The sequence below is a fragment of the Haematobia irritans genome, chromosome 4 (assembly GCF_050003625.1).
Source record: "Haematobia irritans isolate KBUSLIRL chromosome 4, ASM5000362v1, whole genome shotgun sequence".
Classification (NCBI taxonomy): domain Eukaryota; kingdom Metazoa; phylum Arthropoda; class Insecta; order Diptera; family Muscidae; genus Haematobia; species Haematobia irritans.
Window position 1 is genome coordinate 30,449,452 of NC_134400.1, and position 20,504 is coordinate 30,469,955.

At 33.6% G+C, this 20,504-nt stretch overlaps 1 protein-coding gene and 1 long non-coding RNA gene across 3 annotated transcripts in view; both read right to left on the bottom strand.

Moving 5' to 3' along the window:
* The window catches only part of Gbs-76A (Glycogen binding subunit 76A), a 60,652-nt gene that overhangs the window by 33,736 nt on the left and 6,412 nt on the right, over nt 1–20,504 (bottom strand). The window contains exon 2 of one of the 2 annotated variants that reach the window (XM_075304341.1): nt 19,736–19,921. The exons of the other annotated variant lie outside the window; for it this stretch is intronic. The gene's annotated coding sequence lies outside the window, so the exon portion shown is untranslated. The remainder of the gene's footprint in view (nt 1–19,735; nt 19,922–20,504) is intronic. 2 annotated transcript variants of the gene reach the window in all.
* Nucleotides 7,225–7,868, bottom strand: LOC142236998 (uncharacterized). The gene is made up of 3 exons (XR_012722296.1): nt 7,767–7,868; nt 7,583–7,681; nt 7,225–7,500 (listed from the first exon to the last, which is right to left on the bottom strand). It is a non-coding gene; the product is annotated as an uncharacterized LOC142236998 (long non-coding RNA).

The window sequence follows — 20,504 nt, forward strand, 5'->3', positions numbered from 1 at the left end:
TAGGTCGGATGGTATTGCAAATGGGCCATATCAGTACACTTTTACGTATATCCCCCATATAAAGGGACCCTCAGATTGGCTTGCGGAGCCTCTAACAGAAGCATATTTCATCCGATCCGGCTGAAATTTAGTACATGGTGTTGGTATATAGTCTCTAACCACCATGCAAAAATTGGTCCACATCGGTCCATAATTATATATAGCCCCCATATAAACCGATCCCCAGATATGAACTCCGGAACCTCTTGGAGGAGCAAAATTCATCCGATCCGGATGAAATTTGGTACGTGATGTTATTATGTGGTCTCTAACAACCATGGGAAAATTGATCCATATCGGTCCATAATTATATATAGCCCCCATATAAACCGATCCCCAGATTTGGCTTGCGGAGCCTCTAAGAGAAGCATATTTCATCCGATCCGGTTGAAATTTGGAACATGGTGTTAGTATATGGTCTCTAACATCCATGCGAAAATTGGTCCATATCGGTCCATAATTATATATAGCCCCCATATAAACCGATCCCCAGATTTGGCTTGCCGAGCCTCAAAGAGAATCAAATTTCATCCGATCCGGTTTAAATTTGGAACATGGTGTTAGTATATGGTCTCTAACAGCCGTGCCAGAATTAGTCCCTATCGGTCCATAATTATATATAGCCCCCATATAAACTGTTCTCCACATTTGACCTCCGGAGCCTCTTGGAGGAGCGAAATTCATCCGATCCGGTTCAAATTTGGAACGTGGTGTTAGTATATGGCCGCTAACAACCATACCAAAATTAGGTTTGGTTAGGTTAGGTTAGGTGGCAGCCCGTTGTATCAGGCTCACTTAGACTATTCATTCCATTGTGATACTACATTGGTAATACCCAAATACCAAAATTGGTCCATATCGGTCTATAGTTATATATAGCCGATCTCCAATCACACAAAAATTGGTCAATATCGGTTCATAAACATGGTTGCCACTCGAGTCAAAAATAATCTACCAAAATTTTATTTCTATAGAAAATTTTGTCAAAATTTTATTTCTATAGAAAATTTTGTTAAAATTTTATTTCTATAGAAAATTTTGTAAAAATTTTATTTCTATAGAAAATTTTGTAAAAATTTTATTTCTATAGAACATTTTGTAAAAATGTTATTTCTATAGAAAATTTTGTCAAAATTTTATTTCTATAGAAAATTTTTTCAAAATTGTATTTCTATTAAAAATTTTGTCAAACTGAATTATATACGTATTTAATCGATACCACGTATGGACTTACATACAATTTAGAAGACGGTGTTAGGAGGTTTTAAGATACCTTGCCATCGGCAAGCGTTACCGCAACTTAAGTAATTCGATTGTGGATGGCAGTGTTTAGAAGAAGTTTCTACGCAGTCCATGGTGGAGGGTACATAAGCTTCGGCCTGGCCGAACTTACGGCCGTATATACTTATTTACTTTGAAGTATCCATTAGAATTTGGATTTATAAACTGGAATTTTTTGTACGTTAATAGCTTTCTTACTATAGCGTTAAAATAGAATGAAAATTCGATAAATGAGAGTTGTATCCTACACGCAAAAAAATAATTCTTTCCTCCCAAACGAAATTTTAGACAAACAAAGTTCGTTTCTCATTTGCTTTTCGTTGAAACGAAGTGTAGTTGGAAGAAAAGTATATACTTTTTGTAATAAACGTTTATTCTTTTCCGGGATGTAATAACAATTTCATAAAGACTAACTCAAAAAAAATTTTCTGGCTAATTGCATTTTCCCTCACATCTTTCTCACTTCCACGAAGTTTTTTAGTTCTTAGCTCCTTTTTCTGTAATACAAACAATGTAGAAGAAATTATACGATTTTATAAATTTTAAAATTTTTTTACCTTTCGCCTGGACGGAGAATCGAACCGCGGACCATGCAATTTGTAAGCCAACATACTATCCACTGAGCTATGTAGCCGTTATTGTCATCAATAGACAATTACCCATATAAGTTATATTTATATAGCATAGCTTGCGGCGCCCACGAGCCGATTAAACAAAGTTTATTTAACAGAAAAATACATTTAGTTGGGCACCGTGGAACAGTGGTTGCTACGTCCGACTAGCATGCCAAGGGTCGTGGGTTCGATCCCTGCTTCGAACAAAGTTTTTTTTATACCCTGCTCCACACTGTGGAACAGGGTATTATAAGTTAGTACATATGTTTGCAACACCCAGAAGGAGACGAGATAGACACATGGTGTCTTTGGCAAAAATGCTCAGGGTGGGCTCTTGAGTCGATATAGCGATGTCCGTCTGTCCGTGAACACATTTTTGTGATCAAAGTCTAGGTCGCAGTTTTAGTCCAATCGACTTCAAATTTGGCACAAATATGTGTCTTGGCTCAGAATAGATCCCTATTGATTTTGGAAGAAACCGGTTCAGATTTAGATATAGCTCCCATATATATATTTCGCCCGATATGGACTTATATGGCCCCAGAAGCCAGAGTTTTACCCCAATTTGGTTGAAATTTTGCACAGGGAGTAGAATTAGCGTTGTAGCTATGCATGCCAAATTTGGTTGACATCGGTTCAGATTTAGATATAGCTCCAATATATAGCTTTCGCCCGATTTAACTCATATGACCACAGAGGCCAATATTTTGCTCCGATTTAGTTGAAATTTTGCACAGGGTGTAAAATTAGCATTGTAGCTATGCGTGCCAAATTTTGTTGAAATCGGTTCAGATTTAGATATATCTCCCATATATAGCTTTCGCCCGATTTACACTCATATGACCACAGAGGCCAACTTTTAACTCCGATTTAGTTGAAATTTTGCACAGGGAGTAGAATTAGCATTGTTGCTATGCGTGCCAAATTTGATTGAAATCGGTTCAGATTTAGATATAGCTCCCATATATATGTTTTTCTGATTTCGACAAAAATGGTCAAAATACCAACATTTTCCTTGTAAAATACCCACTGCTTAGTCGAAAAGTTTTAAAAATTACTCTAATTTTCCTAAACTTCTAATACATATATATCGAGCGATAAATCATAAATAAACTTTTTCGAAGTTTCCTTAAAATTGCTTCATTGCTTAAATGTTTCCCATATTTTTATACCCACCATCAAAGAATGGTGACGGGGGTATAATAAGTTTGTCATTCCGTTTGTAACACATCGAAATATATATTTCCGACTATATAAAGTATATATATTCTTGATCAGGGGGAAATTCTAAGACGATATAACGATGTCCGTCTGTCCGTCTGTCTGTCTGTCTGTCTGTTGTAATCACACTACAGTCTTCAATAATGACGCAATCGTGCTGAAATTTTGCACAAACTCGTCTTTTGTCTGCAGGCAGGTCAAGTTCGAAGATGGGCTATATCGGTCCAGGTTTTGATATAGTCCCCATATAAACCGACCTCCCGATTTGGGGTCTTGGGCTTATAGAAATCGTAGTTTTTATCCAATTTGCTTGAAATTTGAAATCTAGAGGTATTTTATGACCATAAAGAGGTATGCCAAAAATGGTGAGTATCGGTCCATATTTTAGTATAGCCCCCATATAAACCGACCTCCCGATTTGGGGTCTTGTGCTTATAGAAACCGTAGTTGTTATCCAATTTGTCTGAAATTGGAAATCTAGATGTATTTTAGGACCATAAAGAGGTGTGCTGAAAATGGTGAGTATCGGTCCATATTTTGGTATAGCCCCCATATAGACCGATTTCCCGATTTTACTTCTTGGGCTTCTAGAATCCGAAGTTTTTATCCTATTTGCCTAAAATATGAAATCTAGAGGTATTTTCGGGTCATGAAGAGGTGTGCCGAAAACGGTGAGTATCGGTCCATATTTTAGTATAGCCCCCATAAGAACGATCTCCCGATTTAACTCCTTGGGTTTCTAGAAACCGTAGTTTTTATTTGATTTGCCTGAAATTGTAAATATTCTGGTATTTTAGGCTCACAAAAACGTGTATCGGATTAAGTTTTTATCGGTCCATTGGGTAATGCCTCCATATAGACCGACTTCACTTCTTGAGGGAGTAGAAGGCGCACTGATCATGAAAATTGCTTGAAACTCAATGTAAAATTTCCAGATTTTACTTCTAAAGATTTAAGATTTCAAATCAAGACGTTATTTTATAATTTTCTTGCACACTTACAAGAGATGTTAATGATTCCTCTAAAACTCAAACAAAAATGGTTTTTATAAATCCAGTCCTCATAGGTGAAATCTTTAAATTTATCTTCGGGATTTAAAAGGAAACCCTAATATTTGGTTCATGGTGGTGGGTATTTAAGATTCGGCCCGGCCGAACTTGTTTTTACTAACATTGTGTTCCACCCTAGTGCATTAGCTGACTTAAATTTTGAGTCTATAGATTTTGTAGAAGTCTATCAAATTCTGTCCAGATCGAGTGATATTTAATTAAATGTATGTATTTGGGACAAGCCTTTATATATAGCCCACAACACATTTGACGGATGTGATATGGTATCGAAAATTTAGATCTACAAAGTGGTGCAGGGTATAATATAATCGGCCCGCCCGACTTTAGATTTTCCTTACTTGTTATTTTTACATATATTCCAGATATGGTCGGAAGATTCCGAAAAAATTTTCAACATTACATTTTACTATATTAAATTTTTACTATGAACTGTAAAATGTGTCTTATTAAAGACCTAAAGTCAGAAAAGAACAGTGTTTGATATAAACGAAACTGACTGTGTTGTTCGTTCAAAAATAACTTTTTTATTGAAAAAATAAAAATTTTGTAACAAACGATTTTTTTTTGGTGATAAAAGTGTATACTTTTCGAAGCAATTGAAAAACCTCTAATAAAAGAAAAACGTTTTCGGTACACGTTTTCTAAACGTTTTTTTTCTTTGCGTGTAATTTTAATTATACCCTTCACCACTACTGTGGTACAGGGTATAATAAGTTTGTGCATTTGTATGTAACGCCAAGAAGGAGTAATCATAGACCAACCTTTTAGTATACGGATCGGCTTAGAATTAAATTCTGAGTCGATTTAGCGATGTCCGTCTGTCTGTCTGTCCGTCTGTCTGTCCGTCCGTCTGTCTGTTGATGTATTTTTGTGTGCAAAGTACAGCTCGCAGTTTTAGTCCGATTGTCCTAAAATTTGGTATAGGATCCTGTTTCGGCTCAAAGACGATCCCTATTGATTTTGGAAAAAATCGGTTCAGATTTAGATATAGCTGCCATATATATTTTTCGCCGATTTGGTCATAATTGGCGTGTATATCAACCGATCTTCCTCAAATTCCGTACATTCGAATATTTGATGGGTCTCGAAAAACTTGCCAAATACCAGCCAAATCGGTTCAGATTTAGATATAGCTCTCATATATAGCTTTCGTCCGATTTACACTCATTTGCCCAAAGAGGCCAATTTTTAACTTCGATTTGGTTGAAATTTTGCACAGGGAGTATAATTAGCATTGTAACAATGCGTGCCAAATTTGGTTGAAATCGGTTAAGATTTGGATATATCTCCCATATATAGCTTTCGCCCGATTTACACTCATATGACCACAGAGGCCAATTTTTAACTCCGATTTAGTTGAAATTTTGCACAGGGAGTAGAATTAGCATTGTAGCTATACGTGCCAAATGTGGTTGAAATCGGTTCAGATTTAGATATATCTCCCATATATAGCTTTCGCCCGATTTACACTCATATGACCACAGGGGCCAATTTTTAACTCCGATTTAGTTGAAATTTTGCACAGGGAGTATAATTAGCATTGTAGCTATGCGTGCCAAATTTGGTTGAAATCGGTTCAGATTTAGATATATATCCCATATATATCTTTCGCCCGAATTACACTCATATGACCACAGAGGCCAATTTTTAACTCCGATTTAGTTGAAATTTTGCACAGGGAGTAGAATTAGCATTGTAGCTATGCGTGCCAAATTTGGTTGACATCGGTTCAGATTTAGATATAGCTCCCATATATAGCTGTCGCCCGATTTACACTCATATGACCACAGAGGCCAATTTTTAACTCCGATTTAGTTGAAATTTTGCACAGAGAGTAGAATTAGCATTGTTGCTATGCGTGCCAAATTTGGTTGAAATCGGTTCAGATTTAGATATAGCTCCCATATATATGTTTTTCTGATTTCGACAAAAATGGTCAAAATACCAACAATTTCCTTGTAAAATCGCCACGGCTTAGTCGCAAAGTTGTAAAAATGACTCTAATTTTCCTAAACTTCTAATACATATATATCGAGCCATAAATCATAAATAAACTTTTTCGAAGTTTCCTTAAAATTGCTTCAGATTTAAACGTTTCCCATATTTTTTTACTAACATTGTGTTCCACCCTAGTGCATTAGCCGACTTAAATTTTGAGTCTATAGATTTTGTAGAAGTCTATCAAATTCTTCCAGATCGAGTGATATTTAAATGTATGTATTTGGGACAAACCTTTATATATAGCCCACAACACATTTGACGGATGTGATATGGTATCGAAAATTTAGATCTACAAAGTGGTGCAGGGTATAATATAGTCGGCCCCGCCCGACTTTAGACTTTCCTTACTGGTTTTAAATTCATCTATGTCGCTAAAAATTTCTTTATTTTAAACAAGCCGCTCGGAATCAATACCAAAATCCTTAGGAGAAGGTCAAAATCTTTGGGTCCAAGCATACTTTTTTTTGAGTGTATAGAAAATTAATATGTCTCCATATCGATTAAGACAAGTAGTTAGATTGTAGATGACAGTTTTTAGTAAAACTTTCTACGCCGTCCATGGTGCAGGGTACACAAGTTTTTGTTGCGAATTTTTACACTCCTACACCGAAAAAAAAGTTTACTATTTTTTATGAAAAATGAACTAACCCATAGTAAGAATGACCATGATTTGGCGCCAAAGATTATTTTCATCTAGATAAGTTCATGATTTTCTTATAAATTAGTTCATGTATTACATCGTATTTTAGTTCATTATTACTATGCTGTGGGAAGAATATAGTTAAACTCATTCAAAATATTCCTGCTATCCGGAAAAATTAACAATTTTTTGGGAAACCTGTATTAAGAAATTGGTTTGAAATAAACTGTTTGTCGGTATAATTTTTAAAAAAGTAGAGAAATTGAGGAATCAAAGGTACAACAAGCCTGTATACAACTAAGAAATTTTTCGTACAAAACAAGTCAATTTTCTATAACCACCAGTATTTTATTTCAAAAAATTATTATTATATTACACAAAACTATGGCTTATGATATACAATAAAGGAAATATTTTTATTAGTACGTTGGACGCATTTACTTGTCGGTAGTTAGTAATTGCTTTTTCAAAAGAGTAATATTCTATGTTATTAGGATTAAACTAATTAATTTAAATTTCCATGTTTTCTATCCATATGAAAGATATATGTGGCATAAGTTGCTATATTCAATTGAATTGTCCAATTTCATCGATTTTGGCTAACTTTTGTTGGGCGGATTTGGCTTATAAGCATCTGAAATTGCAAAGTTATACAAAATATAAGAAAAATATTATTAATTAATTAATTCTATCGTTCATATTGATCTTTAACTTACGGGTTTCAAGAGTATTTCCTAGAGCCAATAAGGATATCAGCTTAATTAGTATTAAACAGTAAGAATATTCAAAAAATTACCATTACGAGACCTGTCTACCTGCAAGTGAAAAAAATAATTTTTAATAAATTGAAATTTTGGTTTTATTAAAAACGGACAGAATACCGTTTATAGAATAACTTACCACATTGAAAAATCCATCCAGTAGGTACATTATTGGAATCATATCCATGGACAAATGGGACGTTATTGAAATTATTCTCAGAATATATTTGAAATAAAAAATATTATAAAATTAGACATAATTTCCACTTGTCAGTATAGCATTTAGTGTTTAAGATGGATATTAAGTTCGAGTTTAGCGGCTAAAATTGCAATTTCCATGATAAGTTTTCTTTAATAATCCATTATAAAAAATAATCTTTATAAAAAACTTGATTTGGGCTATTCTCCATCAAGTTATATTTAAATTTGTATCGAAGACGTATAATTTTATACTTTGCTTAGTGATTTATTTTTAATTTTAGCGGCTAAACTCGAACTTAGTACTCACCTGTAGGAATTGCTGTAACATAAAAATATAGATTCAAAAAAATGGTTGCTTCTCAACCTGTGATCCAGATATAGAATAAATATAAATCATCCTATTACCACTCATGTTGTATATTTGTATGTAAATCAATTTAAAATCCGCACTAATTTTAAACTAACATATTAACAGAAATATACAGTTCCTTAATCTGTTATTTGTTTTTTATCAATAAAAAGCGTTTTTGATTCCTCTAACATTACATCATTCACTTCTCAGTTTCTAAAATGTTTCGAAATAAATGTATGTTCATTAATAAACACCAATACCGCACGTACAATTTTGCAAAATTAAATCCACGTGTGCACTTCATAAATGCATCAACATAACTGAATGCAACAATAAAACTCAAAGACACAAATAGTCATAAGGGATACATACCTGCCGTAAAGAAAAACAACTCCACACACACACACGATCCCTTTCTGATCTTGCTATTGCAAAAAAACAACTCTCACCACAAAAGATACCAACAACACACAAGGAACATTCCATTGTCTCTAGAATCAAAACAACCAGCAACAGCATAAATGACGCAATAACAAACACAAACAATCATACGAGATATACACAAAATGTCTCTAAAAACTCCCTCGCATGATGCACTCACAATTTCCAGTAGCACGTTTATTGATTAGTTGGAATTCTATCTATAAGTTAAGGTAAAATATATACCAAATCTATGAGGAATCTATAAAAATTATATACACCTGTCAAGGATTATATTAACTAATTTTTACTCTATTTTAACTAAAATGTTCAATGTGAGTAAAAACACTCCAACATATAATAAAAAGGGAAATAATCTGTAGGTAGTCATCGTACGAATCGGTAATGTCGTTAAGTTAATTTTTACTACAAAAATTTTTTTCCATACAAAATTTTTTCTTAGTAAATTGTCCACATTTCGTAGTAAGATTTTTATATTGCCCATGTATTTTTATAATAGAATCAACGATGCATTAACTACTGTGTTGGAAATTTATTTAAGGAAAAATCCTTCCCATTTCGTAGTTAGTGAACTAAAAAACATTTACTGAATTTTTATAAGTTTTGCTTTAGCTAAGTTAATTTTCGTTGTGGTTACGAAAAATGAACTATATTACAGTAAATTTGTTGAACTATGTGGAAGTCAAAATGGTCCTTAAATTTACAAGACACTTTTTTTTCTGTGTATGCTTTTAAGATGTGTTATTATAAAGGCTAAATTTAATTTTTAATGAAAGTCTCATTTTATGTTTCTTACGGCCATTTTCATGTAGCTCCGTTAGGCTTTAACAACTGGCAGTTAAAGCAGACATATGGAATATATAGACAAGATGACAGATAATATGTCCATAGTGCGGTTTAAAAGTTCATTAGCTAACGTAGCACTAACGGAGCTTCATGAAAATGGGGGTTAATAAATATACAAACGAATTTGTAAACGTTGCTCTTTTTGCTGAATATTAGCTGTACGTTTTGCTCACTGTACATAAACGGTATAGGCTCACGGCAGGAATTAAAACTTGTCGCCGTTCTATCTGTAATAAAATTTTAGTTGTGTTCAGTATATAAACATCTTTAAGATGATGATCAATCATATATGAAAATTCAATCTTTTTATACTTCTGGAAATTTTCCATCACAAAGATAGGACGGACAATATTTGTACTATGCTAATAATGGCAACGATAGTAACGTAACTGTGAGCAAATCGATGATTGCATGAAAACAACAGCATCTCGTTTCTTGGTTAGGGCAATTTATTTGCTTGGACATTTACTGAGAGATATGCTGGATAGATTATAAAGAGTTTTTAAAATTAAATTTATTTGTACACCGAACAAAAAGTGAACTGTTTTATAAGAAGAATGAATTATCTTGCACGAAAATTGAACAAAATTTTACTGCACATTTTGAGATTTCCACAAAGCGTTGTTAAAACCAGGAAATTTTAATGCCCTGTTGTACTTTTTAACTACAGTTCACGAAATTACATCATCGCATAGAAGAAAAAATTAACTAGAAGTAAAGAAGAAAATCATTGGCGCCAAAACATGACCATTTTAACCATACAGTAGTTCATTATTACTGTTTTTGGGAATCGTACTAAAAGTTTCATTTGTTTTCGTTCATATTGAACTCATGTGTACGGTCATTGAACTTTATACTCACGTTTAGTTCATAAAATTTTTGAGACATCTTAAAAAAGTAAGATTTCATTAAGCTGTGGGAAATTTCGATAAAAATAATAAAATTTAACTACAAGCAAATAATTTTTTTCCAATAAAAATAAGTTAAATTTAACGTTAGTTTAACTAATGAAATTTTTTTCTGGGTAGTAAACATAACGGTTGGGATTTAGACAAAATTCACAAAAATTTCTCACAGATCATCGACCCCAAAAAAAGTAAACCCACCATGAAAGAAAATGTAGGTTTAGTTTAGAAAATTTTATTAAAAATATTTTACTAATTGCAATCTAATAGAAATAAGAAAATATTTTATGTCAAATTAAGAAAAAATATTAATTAAATAGTAAAAATAAAAATGTTTATACACTTTAAAAAAATGAACCAATTTAATTCTATTTTAGTTCATGGAATTATTATGTTTTGAGAGTGTTTTTGACTTTAATAATTTTTTTGTGTTCGTTAATTAAATAAACTAAAAACAAGTATATACGGCCGTAAGTTCGGACAGGCCGAATCTTATGTACCCTCCACCATGGATTGCATAGAAACTTCTACTAAAGACTGTCATCCAAAATCGAATTACTTGGGTTGCGGTAACCCTTGTCGATGGCAAGGTATCTTACAACTTCTTAACACCGTCTTCTAAATTGTATGTAAGTCCATATAGAAACAAGTAAGGAAAGTCTAAAGTCGGGCGGGGCCGACTATATTATACCCTGCACCACTTTGTAGATCTAAATTTTCGAGGGGGGGGGCTATATATAAAGGTTTGTCCCAAATACATACATTTAAATATCACCTCAATTTGGACAGAATTTGATAGACTTTTACAAAATCTATAGACTCAAAATTTAAGTCGGCTAATGGACTAGGGTGGAACACAATGTTAGTAAAAAAATATAGGAAACATTTAAATCTGAAGCAATCTTAAGGAAACTTCGCAAAAATTATTTATGATTTATCGCTCGATATATATGTATTAGAAGTTTAAGAAAATTAGAGTCATTTTTACAACTTTTCGACTAAGCAGTGCCGATTTAACAAGGAAAATGTTGGTATTTTGACCATTTTTGTCGAAATCAGAAAAACATATATATGGGAGCTATATCTAAATCTGAACCGATTTCAACCTAATTTGGCACGCATAGCAACAATGCTAATTCTACTCCCTGTGCAAAATTTCAACTAAATCGGAGCAAAAAATTAGCCTCTGTGGTCATATGAGTGTAAATCGGGCGAAAGCTATATATGGGAGCTATATCTAAATCTGAACCGATTTCAACCTAATTTGGCACGCATATCTGCAATGCTAATTCTACTCCCTGTGCAAAATTTCAATTAAATCGGAGTAAAAGATTGGCCTCTGTGGTCATATGAGTGTAAATCGGGCAAAAGCTATATATGGGAGCTATATCTAAATCTGAACCGATTTCCACCAAATTTGACACGCCTAGCTATAATGTTAATTCTACTCCCTGTGCAAAATTTCAACTAAATCGGAGCAAAAAATTGGCCTCTGTGGGCAAATGAGTGTAAATCGGGCGAAAGCTATATATGGGAGCTATATCTAAATCTGAACCGATTTGGATGATATTTTGCAAGTTTTTCGAGACTCATAAAATATTTGAATGTACGGAATTTGAGGAAGATCGGTTGATATACACGCCAATTATGACCAGATCGGTGAAAAATATATATGGCAGCTATATCTAAATCTGAACCGATTTTTTCTAAAATCAATAGGGATCGTCTTTGAGCCGAAACAGGACCCCGTACCAAATTTTAGGACAATCGGACTAAAACTGCGAGCTGTACTTTGCACACAAAAATACATCAACAGACAGACAGACGGACATCGCTAAATCGACTCAGAATTTAATTCTAAGACGATCGGTATACTAAACGATGGGTCGCAGACTTTTCCTTCTTGGCGTTACATACAAATGCACAAACTTATTATACCCTGTACCACAGTAGTGGTGAAGGCTATAAAAATATTAATTAAATAGTAAAAATAAAAATGTTTATACACTTTAAAAAAATGAACCAATTTAATTTTATTTTAGTTCATGGAATTATTATGTTTTGAGAGTGTTTTTGACTTTAATATTTTCTTGTGTTCGTTAATTAAATAAACTAAAAACAAGTATATACGGCCGTAAGTTCGGACAGGCCGAATCTCATGTACCCTCCACCATGGATTGCATAGAAACTTCTACTAAGGACTGTCATCCAAAATCGAATCGGGTTGCGGTAACACTTGTCGATGGCAAGGTATTTTACAACTTCTTAACACCGTCTTCTAAATTGTAAGTTAGTCCATATAGAAATAAAATTTTGACAAAATTTTCTATAGAAATAAAATTTTGACAACATTTTCTATAGAATTAAAATTTTGACAAAATGTTATATTTAAATAAAATTTTGAAAAAATTTTCTATAGAAATAAAATTTTGACAAAATTTTCTATAGAAATAAAATTTTAACAAAATTTTCTATAGAAATAAAATTTTGACAAAATTTTCTATAGAAATAAAATTTTTGACTCGAGTGGCAACCATGATTATGAACCGATATGGACCAATTTTTGTGTGATTGGAGACCGACTATATATAACTATAGACCGATATTTTGGTCGAGTATTTTGGTAGAGTATTTTTGGCGATATGGACCAATTTATGTGTGATTGGTGATCGGCTATATATAACTATAGACCGATATGGACAACATTGGTCCATATGGTTGTTAGAGACCTATACTAACACCATATACCTAATTTCAACCGGATCGGATGAAGTTTGCTTCTCCAAGAGGTTCTGGCGATCGATTTATATTGGGGCTATATATAATTATGGACCGATATGGACCAATTTTTGCATGGTTGTTAGAGACCATATACTAACACCTCACCCAAAAAAAGTGAACCCACCGCGGGAGAAAATTTAGGTTTATTTTAGAAAATTTTAACTAAAATAGTTTTCTAATTGCAACATGTTACAAATAAGTTAATACTTTTTGTCACATTGAAGAAAATTTTTTAGAAATAATTAATTTTTTTCAGTTGTTTAAGAAAATTTCATATGTTGAAAGAAAAAATTGGATTTAAAAATTGTTAAAATGTCTTTAGCGCTGTACGAAGTTCGAGACAGGTACACTTTTAGTAAAATTTACTCATTTGGGAAACTCATGAACTCAATTTAAGCAAACTTCTGCCATTTTAGGAAAATATGAACTATTTTATTTTTTAGTAAAATTGGGCACTATATTTGTATACAACTTTTTTTCTTATTTTTAATTCACGTCATTAAAGTTAGCAAAAATTTATTCAAATAAGGAACATTTACTCAAAAATTTAACTAAAATCAAGTAATCTTCACGAACTAAAATAAAGTTCAGTTGGCATTAGAGCCCCTTTTTCCTGGGTGCTCGTACAAAATTTCAATCGGATCGGGTGAATTTTGCTCCTCCATTATGCTCCGGAGGTCAAATTTGGGGATCGGTTTATATAGGGCTATATATAATTATGGACCGATATGGAACAATATTGGCATTGTTGTTAGAGACCATGTACTAACACTACGTACCAAATTTCATCCGGATCGGATGAATTTTGCTCCTCCAAGAGGCTCCGGAGTTCAAATCTGGGGATCGATTTGTATGGGAGCTATATATAATTATGGACCAAGTTTTGCATGGTTGTTAGAGACCACATACTAACACTACGTACCAAATTTCATCCGGATCGGATGAATTGTGCTCCTCCAAGAGGCTCCGAAAGCCAAATCGGGGGATCGGTTTATATGGGGGATATATATGTAATTATTCACCGATGCGGACCAATTTTTGCATAGTTGTTAGATACCATATACTAACAAACTACCAAATTTCAACCGGATCGGATGAATTTTGCTTCTCTTAGAGGCTCCGCAAGCCAAATCTGAGCGTCGGTTTATAAGGGGGCTATATATAATTATGGGCCGATATGGACCAATTCCTGCATGGTTGTTAGAGATCATATACTAACACTACGTACCAAATTTCATCCGGATCGGATGAATTGTGCTCCTCCAAGAGGCTCCGGAAGCCAAATCGGGGGATCGGTTTATATGGGGGATATTTATAATTATGCACCGATGTGGACCAATTTTTGCATAGTTGTTAGATAACATATACTAACACCTTGAACCAAATTTCAACCGGATCCGATGAATTTTGCTCCTCCAAGAGGCTCCGCAAGCCAAATCTGAGCGTCGGTTTATATGGGGGCTATACGTAAAAGTGGTCCGATATGGCCCATTTGCAATACCATCCGACCTACATCAATAACAACTACTTGTGCCAAGTTTCAAGTCGATAGGTTGTTTCGTTCGGACGGACGGACGGACATGCTTAGATAGACTCAGAATTTCACAACGACCCAGAATATATACTTTATGGGATCTGAGAGCGATGTGTTACAAACGGAATGACAAAGTTAATATACGCCCCATCCTATGGTGGAGGGTATAAAAATGGGGAAAAATTATACGCAAATCAAACATAAAGATGGACTGAACTTGTGTCTATATAGTTTGAATTTCTTAAAATTTGTAATTTTTACCAATAATGAACCTTTTTGCAATTTTGAAATCCAATTTTTTCCTTCAAACATCGACAATTTCTATAACAAGTGAACATTATGTCCAATAAATTTTCTTGAATTTGCCGAAAATTGTTTACTTATTTTTGTGGAATTGGCTTGACATCTGTTTTTGTAATACATTTTAGTTAAAATTTTCTAAAATTAACCAAAAATTTTCTGCCAGGGGGGTTCACTGTACTGATTAAAAAAAAAAAAAAAACAAGTAAGGAAAGTCTAAAGTCGGGCGGGGCCGACTATATTATACCCTACACCACTTTGTAAATCCACATTTTCGATACTATATCAAATCCGTCAAATGTGTTGGGTGCTATATATAAAGGTTTTCGTCCCAAATACATACAGTTAAATCTGACTCCATCTGAACAAAATTTATAATCTATAGACTTAAAATTTAAGTCGCCTAACGTTGTGGGATGGTACACTATGTTAGTAAAAACACAAGTAAGTAATGTCTAAAGTCGGGCGGGGCCGACTATATTATACCCTTCACCACTTTGTAGACCACAATTTGTGTTACCATCTTAACTTCTTCATGAAGGTTTTTATTCCCATATACAAATATTCATATCTTAACCGATTTGGAAACAATTTTTTGTACTTCTACAAAATTTCTAGAATTAAAATTTAAATCGTCTAATGCCCTGGGATAAAGCACAATGTTATTAAGAAAATATGGGAAATATTTAAATCTGAACCAATTTTGAGGCAACTTCGCAAAACTGTATTTATGATTTATCGGTCGATAGATGTGTATTAGAGTAATAGGAAAATTTGAGTCATTTTGATAAGGAAAATATGGGTATTTCGGCCAGTTTTGCCTAAATCGGAAAAACATATATATGGAAGCTATATCGAAATCTGAACCGATTTCAATCAAATTTCACATGCATAGTTACTATGTTAATTCTACTTCCTGTGCAAAATTTCACGTAAATCGGATTACAACTTTGACATCTGTGGTCATATGACGTACAATCGGGCGAAAGATATATATGGGAGCTATATTAAAATCTGAACCGATTTCAACCAGATCCAGAATCCAGAACCTTAATTCTACTCCCTGTGCAAAGTTTCAAGTTTAGTTCTACTCACTCTGCAAAATTTCACGTAAATCAGAGTAAAACTTTTGCCTCTGTGGTCATATTAGTCCAAATCGGGCAAATGATATATATGGGAGCTATATCTAAATCTGAACCAATTTCAATACAATTTACCACACTTGACCACACTACTAATTGTATTCATAGTGCAACATTTCAAGCAAATTAATTTAAAACTATCGCCTCTGGGGCCATATAAGTCCATATCGGGTGAAAGATATATGTTATATGGGAGCTATATCTAAATCTGAACCGATTTCATTAAAATTTGGCACAATTAACGATACTATAAAACGTACTCCTTGTCCAAAATTTCAAGCAAATCAGGGCAAAACTCTGGCTTTTGAGGCCTTATAAATCCAAATCGGACGAAAAATATATATGGGAGCTATATCTAAATCGGAACCGATTTCAACCAAATTTAGCACACTTAACAATACTATTAAACGTACACCTTGTGCAAAATTTCAAGCAAATGAAGGCAAAAAATCTGGCATTTGAGGCCATAAAAGTCCATATCGGGCGAAAGATATATGGGAGCTATATCTAAATCGGAACCGATTTTAACCAAATTTAGCACACTTAACAATACTATTAAATTTACTCCTTGTGCAAAATTTCAAGCAAATCAGGACAAAACTCTGGCTTTTGAGGCTATATAAGTGCAAATCGTACGAAAGATCTATATGGGAGCTATATCTAAATCTGGGCCGATTTGGTTGATATTTCGTATATTTTACGAGAGCCCCCAAATATCCGGCCATGCGAAATTTTAAGAAAATGCGTTGATAAATATGTCAATTATGACCAGATCGGTGATAAATATATATGGCACCTATATCTAAATCTGAACCGATTTTTTTTTGAGCCAAAGTAGAACTCAGTGCCAAATTTGAGGACGACCGGACTTAAACTGCGAACTGTACTTTGTGCACAAAATTACATATACAGAGAAACAGACAGACAGACGGACAGACGGACATCGCTAAATCGACTCAGAATTTAATTCTAAGATGATCGGTATACTAAACGATGGGTCTACGACTTTTCCTTCTTGGCGTTACATACAAATGCACAAACTTATTATACCCTGTACCACAGTGGTAAAGGATATAAATATTAGTAAAAACAAGTATATACGGCCGTAAATTCGGCCAGGCCGAAGCTTATGTACCCTCCATCATGGATTGTGTAGAAACTTCATCTAAACACATCCATCCACAATCGAATTACTTAAGATGCGGTAACGCTTGCCGATGGCAAGGTATCTTAAAGCCTCCTAACACCATCTTCTAAATTGTATGTAAGTCCATACGTGGTATATATTAAATCAAAAAAGATCGATCCAATACGTATATAATTCAGTTTGACAAAGTAGACATAAAATTTTGACAAAATTTTCTACAGAAATAAAATTTTAACAAAATTTTCTATTTTCACAAAATTTTCTATAGAAATAAAAATTTTGACAAAATTTTCTATAGAAAGAAAATTTTGTCAAAAATTTCTACAGAAATAAAATTTTAACAAAATTTTCTATAGAAATACACTTTTGACAAAATTATATATATAGAAATAAAATAAAAATAGAAAAAAAATCTTGGTAGATTATTTTTGGCTCGAGTGGCAACCATGATTATGAACCGAATAAAATTTGAACAAAATTTTCTATAGAAATAAAATTTTGACAAAATTTTCTATTGAAATAAAATTTTGACAATGATGAAAATTTTATTATGAACCGAATAAAATTTTAACAAAATTTTCTCTAGAAATAAAATTTTGACAAAATTTTCTATAGAAATAAAATTTTGGTAGATTATTTTTGGCTCTAGTGGCAACCATGATTATGAACCGATATGGACATATTTTTGGGTGATTGGACCAATTTTGGTATGGTTGTTAGCGACCATATACTAACACCACGTGCCCAATTTGAACCGGATCGGATGAATTTTGCTCCTCCAAGAGGCTCCGGAGGTCAAATCTGGAGAATGTTTTATATGGGGGCTATATATAATTATGGACCGATATGGACCAATTCTGGCACGGTTGTTAAAGATCATATACTAACACCATGTTCCAAATTACAACCGGATTGGATGAAATTTGCTTCTCTTAGAGACTTCGCAATCAAATCTGGGGATCGGTTTATATGGGGGCTATATATAATTATGAACCGATGTGGACCAATTTTTGCATGGTTGTTAGAGACCATATACCAATATCATGTACCAAATTTCAGCCGGATCGGATGAAATATGCTTCTCTTAGAGGCTCCACAAGCCAAATCTGGGGATCGGTTTATATGGGGGCTATATATAATTAAGGACCGATATGGTCCAATTTTTGCATGGTTATTAGAGACCATATACCAACATCATGTACCAAATTTCAGCCGGATCGGATGAAATTTTCTTCTCTTTGAGGCTCCGCAAGCCAAATCTGGGGATCGGTTTATATGGGGGCTATATATAATTATGGACCGATGTGAACCAATTTTTGCATGGTTGTTAGAGACCATATACCAACACCATGTACCAAATTTCAGCCGGATCGGATGAAATTTGCTTCTCTTTTAGGCTCCGCAAGCCAAATCTGAGGATCGGTTTATATGGGGGCTATATATAATTACGGACCGATGTGGACCAATTTTTGCATGGTTGTTAGAGACCATATACCAACACCATATACCAAATTTCAGCCGGATCGGATGAAATATGCTTCTCTTAGAGGCTCCGCAAGCCAAATCTGGGGGTACGTTTATATGGGGGCTATACGTAAAAGTGGACCGATATGGCCCATTTTCAATACCTCCGACCTACATCGATAACAACTACTTGTGCCAAGTTTCAAGTCGATAGCTTGTTTCGTTCGGAAGTTAGCGTGATTTCAACAGACGGACGGACGGACATGCTTAGATCGACTCAGAATTTCACCACGACCAAGAATATATATAATTTATGGGGTCTTAGAGCAATATTTCGATGTGTTACAAACGGAATGACAAAGTTAATATACCCCCATCCTACGATGGAGGGTATACAAATTTTCTCATTCTCATTTTTACAGTTAAATCGACTATAGATATTTTCGTAGTTTTATTTTGTCTTGGGTTTTGTGTATCGTAGTGTCCGGTCAGACCGACTTTAGCCTTTTCTTATTTGTTTTATGATTTGCGTTTTCTAAAATTAAGCATTTTCTGTTTCCATTTTCTAAAATTAAGCAAATTTTTCTTCCTGTAATTTTTACAATCCAATCGGCTATATAAATTTTCGTTGATTTTTTTTGGTTTGGTTTTGGGTATCATAAACTTCGGTTCGCCCGGCAATAGCTCTTTCTGATTTGTTTTATGATTTTCATAAAAAAACGACCTACCTAAATGTACATTCGTATAAGTCTCTTTAATAATTTATCTATAGATAGATTCGGCTCTCAAACATTTTGAGAGATATGAACATATGTTTGCCCATGTTTGGTTAGGTTTGTTCATACATTTTGTTTTCATCCATTTCTTTATCACTTATTATATCATATTAGTGTTGCTTTCACTATCTACATAAGTGTCGGCATTCTTTATGTTTGACCTATAGCTATAGGATGAATGGAATCAAAATAAACTAACAAAAACAAATGGAAACTTACTTTTCTTTTGGCAATTTTAGCAGTATTTATGCGCGTACACTCTCTATTCGGTGACTCTCCAAAAATGTAGGGATGATATTCAATGGGTTTCTCTCTCTCCCTCTCTTCCTTCTATGATTTTCTTTATATCTCTGAATGGTAGGACAACCTTTGATGTCCTTGTATTTGACACACTTTTTCTTATCACTAAAATGCCACGAGAATAATTTTGTTGTGATTATTTCGTTTTGCTCACTCTTTTATATGTATGTATAGGATATGTATTAATATTGAGTTGTTGTTGTTAACACTGATGTTATGGTCATTAATAACACACGCGCCTAACCAATTGGAGAAAAAAAATGAAATGAAATAGACCAACAACAATAACTTTGGACCTTAACATATACTACAATTTACTATGACTGAATGGGATTATGGTATGGAAGTGTGTGTGCGTGTATTTTGTGGGAGATGTGGGTGGAATTACGACAACACGAACAGTATGATGAGTGAAAGGGAGATTTTTAGTAGATGTGTGTATGCCGACAATGTCTTTTCCACAATGTCATTCAACTTTTCTCGGGGTCCTTTTGATATCGTTTTCTTTTCGCACTTCTTTTTAAGGGTTTTTTAAAGGGCAAATATTTGCACATTTACCAACATTTTGTTTTCTTTCCCGAATTTTCTATAACTTTTTTTTTAAGAAAAACAAATTGTTACAAAATTTAATTTTTAATTACATTTCTTTGCTAACACTGGTCATGTGAAATATTTTCTTTTTGTACCA